The sequence below is a fragment of the Pezoporus wallicus genome, unplaced genomic scaffold (genome assembly GCF_028554395.1).
Source record: "Pezoporus wallicus isolate ANWC-B61680 ecotype Strahan unplaced genomic scaffold, APGP_CSIRO_Pwel_v1 contig_5230, whole genome shotgun sequence".
Lineage (NCBI taxonomy): Eukaryota > Metazoa > Chordata > Aves > Psittaciformes > Psittacidae > Pezoporus > Pezoporus wallicus.
In genome coordinates this window covers 30,798-40,985 of record NW_026639996.1, presented here as the reverse complement: position 1 = coordinate 40,985, position 10,188 = coordinate 30,798, and positions in this window count along the sequence as shown.

The following is a 10,188-nucleotide window of genomic DNA, read 5'->3' as shown; positions in this document are numbered from 1 at the left end:
GAGGAGGGGAAAAATGATGTGTAATTGCTAAACACTTCTATTATATACCTCCCAAAGTACAGAGGTGATGACCACACTGGGAACGCAAGCCAGATCAGTTTCATGATCAATGTGTCTATTGTATTACAAGACATTATCATAAAGTGCAATGAAACAAGAACCTTAACCCAAGGCCTCCAGCCAATAAACATTAACGCAGCAAATAATGGCTGTAAGTAAGGTACGACATACTGAAACTCCAAGATCAAGAGCAACAACTTTGAGAGCCAATAAATCTTCATTGTGACGAGTTACTATTACTACAAAACAATGAATGCTTATCAAAAATACAATTAGACACACTCTGTTCAGATCTGACATTATTTCAACCCTTCTTGTCCAACGTTGGGTGCCAAAACAAACTGTCATGGTTTAATCCCAGCCAGAAACCCAGAACCACGCAGCCGCTCACTCACTCCCCCCACTCCTAGAGGGTTGGGGAGGAGAACTGAAAGAATGCAACTCCCACAGGTTGAGATAAGAACTGTCCAGTAAGTAAGGTATAACACAAAACCACTACTGCTACCACCAATAATAATAATGGTAAGGGAAATAACAAGGGAAGAGAATACAACTGCTTACTACCTGCCGACCTATATCCAGTCTGACCCGAGCAGAGTTCTCGCCCTTCCTGGTAACTGCCCCCAGTTTATATACTGGGCATAATGTGCTGTTGTATGTAATACCTCTTTGGCTAGTTTGGGTCAGGTGTCCTGTCTCTGCTTCCTCCTGACTGCCCCTCCTCCCTGGCAGAGCATGAGACTCAGAAAGTCCTTGGTCAGAGTAAACATTATTGAACAGCAACTAAAAGCATCGGTGTTATTAGCGCTGTTCTCAGGCTGAAAATTAAAACCACAGCCCTGCACCAGCTATTAAGAAGGAGAGAAATGACTGCTACTGCTGAACCCAGGACAGTGGGGCACTGTCGTGGTTTAAACCTAGCCAGTAACTAGCCACTTGCTCACCCTGCACCCTTTCCCCCCAGTCTCGGGCATTATTCTCAGGCTAAAGCCAAAACACAGCCATGAACCAGCTACTAGGAAGTAAAATAACTTTTACAGCTGAAACCAGGACAGTATCCACCCCTTATTTCATACGATTTACGTCATGCTCAGGTCCAACACTTTCTAACATACTGTCACGTTTTTTGTGTGTATACACACACACACACGGCTATAATTCATTAATCAATGGACTATCCCTATGGAGTTGAATTAATTCAGCCCATGATGTTGGGCTTCATTGGGATTGCAACAGTCTCTCAGGGCAGGAGAAATGGTGCGTGCCCTTGCATTGTTGTCTGCTGATATCAGTTCTGATTTCATCACTGCTGAGCAATTTTATGGAAAAACTGGCTTTCAGCAGGATTTGGATTATTTTTAATTTTTCTCAAAATCTTCTTCCACTGTATCGCCCCACATGATAACATCATCATTGTAATGCAGGTGTTCTGGAGCTTACCCCTGTTCCAGTGCAGTCTGGATCAGTCCATGGAAGCTGGTAGGGCTGTGTTTCCACCCCTGGGGCAGTAGCTTCCAAGTGTACTGGACATCCCTCCCAAGTAAAAGCAAACTGTGTTCTGCACTCTGCTGCCAAAGGAATTGAGAAAAATGCATTGGCAACATCAGTTGTGGCATACCACTTGTCTGCCTTTTTCTCCAATTCATATTGAGGTTCTAGCTGTTCTCAATGGTGGTGTGACTTTGTTCAGGCCACGATAGTCTACTGTTAGTTTCCATTCTCTGTTAGACTGCACTGGCCTTATGGGGCTAGTAAAGCGTGAGTGGGTCCTGCTGATTACTCCTTGGCTCTTCAGTCAATGGATCAGCATATGGCTGGTAACCAGGGAGTCTTGGTTGGTGAGATATTGCCACTGGTGCACTGCTGTTGTCAGGATTGGCACTTGTTCTTCAACTTTCAGCAGCCCCATGACAGAAGGATCCTCTGAGATACCAGGGAAGGTGGACAGCTGCTTGATTTCATAGAATCATAGAATCATAGAATAGTTAGGGTTGGAAAGTACCTTAAGATCAACTAGTTCCAACCCCCCTGCCATGAGCAGGGACACTTCCCACTAAGACAGAGATTTCCTCCATCTCCAAGGCAGCTATACAAAAAAATCATCGATACCCTTTTGGGCCTTTGAAGTAAATCTCTCCTGAGATATTCTATGCCAAAGATGATACTCTGAATCAGTCACAATGGGGTGTGTTTGCCACTTCCTCCCAGTCAGGCTGATTTCAGTCTCCAGTATAGTCAACTCTTGGATCCTCCTGTCACTCTAGAAATACAAATGGGTTCTGCCCCTTGATGGCATCAGGGGACGTTGTGCACCGGTATGTACTAGAGCCTTATACTCCTGTGGGACTGATGTGCCAGGCCATCTGGTCCACACAGTTCACTAAACCCGTTTATCCATCTTCTCCATATGTCTGGAGGCAGAGCCCCTCTAATAGTGATCATAAGGTTCTCCACTTACTTCTTGTATAAAGTGATTAGAATTCCTTCCCATAGGAGTTGAAGTAAAATCAGCTCTTCTACTCCATCTGGAAAGCTGTTCACCGAAAGCTGGAGCAGCAGCTTTCTTGGAGGATCATCACTGACTGTTGTTTTCCTTTTCACGCACCCATTCATTTAGAACGGAGGTGGGTTTTCCATCCCACTTTGTCATGCCATCTCCATGATCCCGCAGGTAAAACCATAGGATGGCCCATAGTGTGTACCTCCTATATCTTCCTTCTCAGGCAATGGAGCCCATCCTGTTAATGATGGAGACAGAGGTCGTTACACGTGGGGAATTGGATAGATGTTCTTTCAATTTTTTGAACTCCTGGGTCAGGAGCTGAAATGATGGAAAGGGCAAGATTGTCTTCAAAGTCCCGGAGCTGATGAGTCACTTCATTCATTGTTGGTGATATAATACAAAACTACTACTGCTACCACCAATAATAATAAGGGAAATAACAAAAGGAGATAATATAAGATGAAAAGATGGAAAGGAAAAGAAAATATATGCAAGTGATTCAGAATACAATTGCTCACCACCCACCAACTGATACCCAGCCTGATCTGAACAGCAATCCGTCCCTTCCAGGTATCTCCCCCGTTTATATACTGGTCATGATGTGCTGTGGTATGGAATACCCCTTTGGCTAGTTTGGGTCAAGCGTCCTGTCTCTGCTTCCTCCCATCTTCTTGTGCCCCTCCTCACTGGCATAGCATGTGACTGAACAGTCCTTGTTTGGGGTAAGAATTACCTAGCAACAACTAAAAACTTCAGTGTGTTATCAGCATTGTTCTCAGACTAAAGTCAAAAACACAGCACTGCACCATCTACTAAGAAGGAGAAAAATAACTGTTACAGCTGAACCTAGGAGATACCACTACTGCAACTATTCAAACCCCAACAAGCATGACAACCACTCACACCCCAGCAGCGGGTGATATAACTGAACCAGAGAATCAACCACTTTTGGTAACAGTTGCCCCTATACACAAGAGGAAATGCAAATGAAAAACAACTCGTTAAGTGAAGGAAGATGAAGGGCCATTACTACAACTAGAGGAACCATTACAAGAAACAGGAAGAGACAGAATAAGAGGCAACTTCTCAATCCCTATCTTTGACTGAGCTGTGGGATATGCGAAAAGATTTTGTCCATCATCCAGGTGAGCAAATCACCTGGATGCTCTGAAGCTGGGACAAGGGGCCAGCAGTTTTGAATTAGAGGGGCATCAGGGGACGTTGTGCACCGGTATGTACTAGAGCCTTATACTCCTGTGGGACTGATGTGCCAGGCCATCTGGCACATCAGTGGTTAGGGAAGCCAAGCAGCAGGGATCACTTGCTAGGGAAAGGGGAATGTACAATGGGATGGCAAAAGAGAAATGAACCCTCAGCCTCAGGAAGCGGCTCCTGATAGCTGTGAAGAAAATGTATCCCTTCAGAGAAGATGTTTTATGTCACCCAAGCATGTTGACCATGATGGAGAAAGGCCTCCAGTACCTGAGGAAATTAGCTTTTCTAGAGATGATTTATTGTAAGTCAGAAACAGAGCAGCCATGAATAGATCCAGATAAAGTCGAATGTACACAGCCCATGTGGTGGAAATTTACACAGGGTGAACCATCATCATATGCACACTCATTTACGTAAATGACCTGGAGTGTGGGCAGCAGCACCAACAGTGGATGAAGGGAATCGTCAAGTCCTAGAGTTCGAAGACATTCTCATCCCTTTCATCATTTCAGCTGTGGAAAAACTCCTGATACAGGAATTCACAAAATTGAGAGACTATCTAACTGATATATCCAGCTCCCCACATGTACCAACCCATGTCTCAACACTTAACTGAAGGCTCCCTATTGCCCGAGAGAGAAGATAGAAGAGGTACACGCCACAGGCCACCCTATGGTTTTACCTGAGGGATCATGTAGAAGACATGAGAAAGTGGGATGGAAAACCTACTTCAATTCCAGAGGAATGGGTGCGTGAGTTGGAGAACAACAGTCAAGTATGATATTCCCAAGAAAGCCGCTGCTTCAGTTTTAGGTGAGCAACTTCCCATGTGGGGTGGAAATGATGATTTTACTCCACCTCTTGTGATCAGTGTACCCTGATGCCATCAACCTACCAATGGGTAGGGCCCATTTTTATTTCTGGAGTGACAGGGGGATCCCAAGAGTTGACTATATCTCAGAAGACATTTACTTCAAAAACCCAAAAGGGTATCAATGGGCTTTTGGTATAGCTGCCTTGGAGATGGAGGAAATTAAGCAGCTGTCCACCTTGCCTGGTGTCTCAGAGGACCCTTCTGTCGTGGGATTGCTGAAGGTCAAAGAACAGCAAGTGCCAATTGTGACCACAGCAGTGCACCAGTGGCAATATTGCACCAACCAAGACTCCCTGATTCCCATCTATAAGCTGATCTGTAGACTGGAGAGCCAAGGAGTGATCAGCAGGACCCACTCACCCATTAATAGCCCCATATGGCCAGTGCAAAAGTCTAACGGAGAGTGGAGATGAACAGTAGACAATCGTGGCTTGAATGAAGTCACACTGCCATTGACTGCTGCCATACCGGCAGCATGCTAGAACTCCACATGCTAGAAGTTCAGTGTGAACTGGAGTCAAAGGCAGCCAAGTGGGATGCCACAACTGATGTTGCCAATGCATTTTTCTCAATTCCTCTGGCAGCAGAGTGCAGGCTTGGAGATTCATTTTTTTTTAATTAAATGTCAAGATGGACGTTGCCAGAACCCCACAGATGTGATCAACAAGATAACAGCAATGTCTCCATCAACTAATAAGAAACTCAAGCTTTCTAAGGTGTTGTGGGGTTTGATTGTAAGCCCTCTCTATCACATGACCCAGAAGCAGAACGATTTTAAATGGGGCCCTGAGCAACAACAAGCCTTTGAGCAAATTAAATGATAGTCCGTGCAGTAGCCCTCAGGACTGTCTGGACAGGGGAAGATGTGAAAAATGTTCTTTACATGGCAGCCAGGGCAAATGGTCCTACCTGGAGCCTCTGGCAGAAAGCTCCAGGGGAGACTCAAGGTCAACCCCTTAGCTTTTAGAGTTGGGGATACAGAGGATCTGAGGCCAGCTATACTCCAACTGGAAAAGAGATGCTGGCAGCCTATGAAGGGATTCTAGGTGCTTCAGAAGTGACTGGCGCTGAAGCACAGCTCCTCCTGGCACCCTGGTTGCCTGTGCTGGGCTGTATGTTCAAAGGCAGGGTCTCCTCTACACATCATGAAACCAATGCTACATGGAGTAAGTGGGCTGCACTAATTACACAATGAACTCGAATAGGAAATCCTAGTGGTCCAGGAATTCTAGAAGTCATCACGGACTGGTCAGGGGGCAGAGATTTAGGAATGTCACCAGAGGAGGAGGTGGTGCAAGCTGAGGAAGCCTGAACTGTCAGAAAGTGAGACGCAATATGCCTTGTTTCCTGATGTGTCCTGCTGTATTGTGGAAAAGCATAGGAGATGGAAGGCACCACTGAATGGCTGGAAACATATGTTGTGCCCCATGCCACTGCCCGTGTCATGGGTTCAGCAGTAGCAGTAGCTACTTGGTAGCTGGTGCAGTGCAGTGTTTTGACTTTCGGCTTGGGAACAGAGCTGATAACGATGATGTTTTGGTTTGGCCAAGGACTTTGTGAGTCTCATGCTCTGCCAGGGAGGAGGGGAAGCCGGGAGGAAGCAGAGACAGGACACCTGACCCAAGCTAGCCAAAGAGGTATTCCATACCACAGCACGTCATGCCCAGGATGTAACTGCGAGTTAGCCGGAAGAGCTGGTAGACTGCAGGGTTGGAGGAGGTATGGGTCGATGCTTGGTCGGGCTGGGGTGTGGAGACAGTGTTCTCACAGGAGAATGGATAATTGGTACATAAACTCTGAATAATCCTGAAAGATACAGCAAGGCCGTGAGAGGCCCAAGGAAGCTTAAGCAAGCAAGATAAGAAGAAGCTGGAATTCACTGAGGTAATGAGAGCTGTGGACTGTTGGCAAGCTTTCGAGGTCAAGTTCTCACACCTATGCTTAACCAATTATATGCTAGTTGCAAAGGGTCTTCAAGACATGTCTCCAATCATAATATGCCAAATCACTGTAAGTGCATGTAAGAAATAGTATATAAGGAGTTACGGCTTTGTAATAAACGGCTTTTGTCTGATCATATTGATCTCTGACTGAGTCCATGTATTTTCTGCGGCACGGGGGGGGGCGAGTTATTGGTCAGCTGGTGGTGAGATGTTGTATTCTCTTCCCTTGTTATTTCCTTTATCATTATTATCATTGGTGGTAGCAGTAGTGATTTGTGTTATACCTTAGTTACTAAACTGTTCTTATCTCAAACTGTGGGAGTTGCATTCTTTTGATTCTCCTCTCCGTCCCTCTGGGAGTAGGGGGAGGGAAAGAAGGGGGGGAGTGAGTGAATGAGTTTCCTGACTGGGTTTAAACCACGACAGCCCGGACCACTATCCTTGGACTTGAGAAACAAGTCTTGTGGCAACACAGCGCCCCAGAAAGAATTGCGCAAGACGATGCTACTCATTTCTGGAACAACCTTATATGCAACTGGGACAAAGAGCATGGCATGGAGTGGATATGTCACATCCCCTACCATGCACCAGCCTCTGGGAAAATGCAACGGTACAATGAGCTGTTAAAAACTACACTGAGAGCAGTGGCTTGTGGGACTTCCAAACATTGGGATATACCTTTACCAAAAGCCACCTGGGTGGTCAACACTAGGGGATCTGCTAACAGGGTTGACCCAGCCAAATCAGAACTTTTACATACTATAGAGGGGGATAAAGTTCCTGTGGTTCACATAAAGAATTTTCTGGGGAAGTCAGTCTGGGTTATTTCTGCTTCAGGTAAAGGCAAACCCACTCGTGGGATTGCTTTTGCTCAGGCACCCGGATATACTTGGTGGGTAATGCGGGAAGATGGGGAAGTCTGGTGTGTACATCAAGGGTTTTTAATTTGGGGGGAAAACAGGCAGTGAGCTCAAGTACATGCTGTTGCCTGCTATATAACACTTCTATCACCCATCAGCTAGATGCCCATTTCCACTACTCTGGCCTTTGAAAAGAAAATATGCGCTGTCATGATCATTAGCAGAGAATAAGCTCCTGGGAAAAGCCAGCAGCAGCAACAGAACTGTCCTCAGATCACCATTGACTCACCCTGATTTCCCTGTGATCATCACCTCAACAAAGATTGATGAAAGCAGACGAGCTCAGCAGTGACCAGACGAGATATGAAGTTTGCTCAGAATCCTGTAGGACTGTGGTGTGTGGGGAGATGGATGCTGTGCAAAAGCTGCATCCTTAGAAGGGATTCCGCAGAACGTGACAGGCAGCGGTCACTCATTGCTGTGACCTGCACATCCCCTCATATCACCTACCAGCATTGCAGGGAGAAGTGGTGCTCCTGCCCTGGTCTGGGAGATAAAAGCAAGCTTTTGTGGTTAGGAAATCGCATTTACATTCTGGACATTCATAATTAAACACATTTACAGCACAGAACAGTGCTGAATTCGGGCAGCTGTAACCCATTTCCAGAGCTTAAGGCTGTATTTTGGAGATGTGACAAACAACAGCACATTTAAAGAAAGTGGAAAAAAAATTCCAAGCATGTTGGTGTTGTTTAAATAACACACTATTTTATTTTGTCTTAAAATAGATTAACCTTTATGCTACAGACTTGTTTCTAACAGACAAGTTCTTATCTTGCACCAAAAATATATATATATTTATATAACATTCTTTTATTATTATTTTTTCTCCAAAGATCATTGGATACTAAATGGAAAATAAGAACTAAATAGACTGCCTAGAAGAAACATATTTTTTAAATAGAGTAACACTTTTAAAACATTCACATTCTAAGCAGTGATTTGTCTTCCCTTCAGAAGATTCCACTCCAGCAGTTTCAGGAAATGCTAAACTGTGAAGAGCTTGAGCCAATGCACACTGAAGCCGATGGAAAGCCTGGCATCAACATCTATGGGCTCTGGATCAGCCAAGTGCATTCATTCTTAGCCATACGATGGCTACCATTTCTTGTTGAGAAGAGCAAAAGTGTCCAGGCACCTTTTGCACTCAATATGTAGCATTTTAAATAAAATAACCTGCATCAGACTACAATATGTGAATTTTTTAAACAAACAGTGCACAACTGGAGGAAGTTTGGTTACAATGCAGTCATTTTTATATATATATATAAGTCACATCATATACAAACTGAAAAAGCTTTTCATAGGAGGAATACAAATGGGTCCCTGCAACTTTATTCAAAACTGATCTTCATCAGAAATTGTGAAATAGGAAAAAGCAGCCACACCAAGTAATTGTTCCAATGTTACCTATACAGAATGTGTGCTAGCCCACTAAAACAAGCTGTGTGATTAAAATACAAGGAGAAAAGATCAACAGCTGCTATGATACAGTGATCCAATGGTACAGGACTTTTCCCTACTTCAATGTAAATGGGCTCCATCCACACACCGCTCCCTCCCTCCACCCCCAGAGAAAGAAATCAGTCACTAGAAGCAGGATATACATTTTCTAGCCATGCAATACATTTACATGTAATTACATGCAATTACATGTTTTAGAAAGCTTGAAATTGGAATATTAATCCCTTACCTAGTTGTTCTTTAAAGTGCAGCCATAGAATCACAGACTGGTTAGGGTTAGAAAGGACCTTAAGATCATCTAGTTACAACCCCCCTGCCATGGGCAGGGAAACCTCACACTAGACCATGTTACCCAGGACTCTGTCCAACCTGCCCTTGAACACTGCCAGGGATGGAGCATTCACAACTTCCTTGGCCAACCCATTCTAGTGCCCCACCACCCTCACAGAAAAGAACTTCTTCCTTATACCTAACCTGAACATCCCCTGTTTAAGTTTGAACCCATTACTCCTTGTCATATCACTACAGTCCCTAATGAAGAGTCCCTCTCCAGCACCCTTATTGGCCCCCTTCAGATACTGGAAGGCTGCTATGAGGTCTCCACGCAGCCTTCTCTTCTCCAATCTGAACAGCCTCAACTTTCTCAGCCTGTCTTCATATGGGAGGTGCTCCAGCCCCCTTATCATCCTTGTGGCCTTCTCTGGACTTGCTTCAACAGCTCCATGTCCTTCTTATATTTGGGATGTTAGAACTGTACACAGTACTCCAAGTGGGGTCTCACAAGAGTAGAGTAGAGGTGCAGAATCACGTCCTTTGACCTGCTGGTAATGCTTTTCATGCAGCCCAGGACACGGTTGGCTTTCTGAGCTATGAGCACGCACTGAAGCTGGCTCAGGTTCAATTTCTCATCGACCAACACCCTCAAGTCCTTCTCCACAGGGCTGTTCTGAATTGCTTCTCCACCCAACCTGTTGCTGTGCCAGGGATTGCTCCGACCCAGGTGTAGGACCTTGCGCTTGGCATGGTTAAACTTCATAAGGCTGGCATCTGCCCACTTCAAAGGGTGTCAAGGTCCTTCTGGATGGCATTCCTTTCCTCCAGCATATCAACAGAACCACATAGTTTAGCATCATCAGCAAACTTGCTGAGGGTACACTCAATCCCACTGTCCATGTCAGCGACTAAGATGTTGAGCAAGACTGGTCCCAA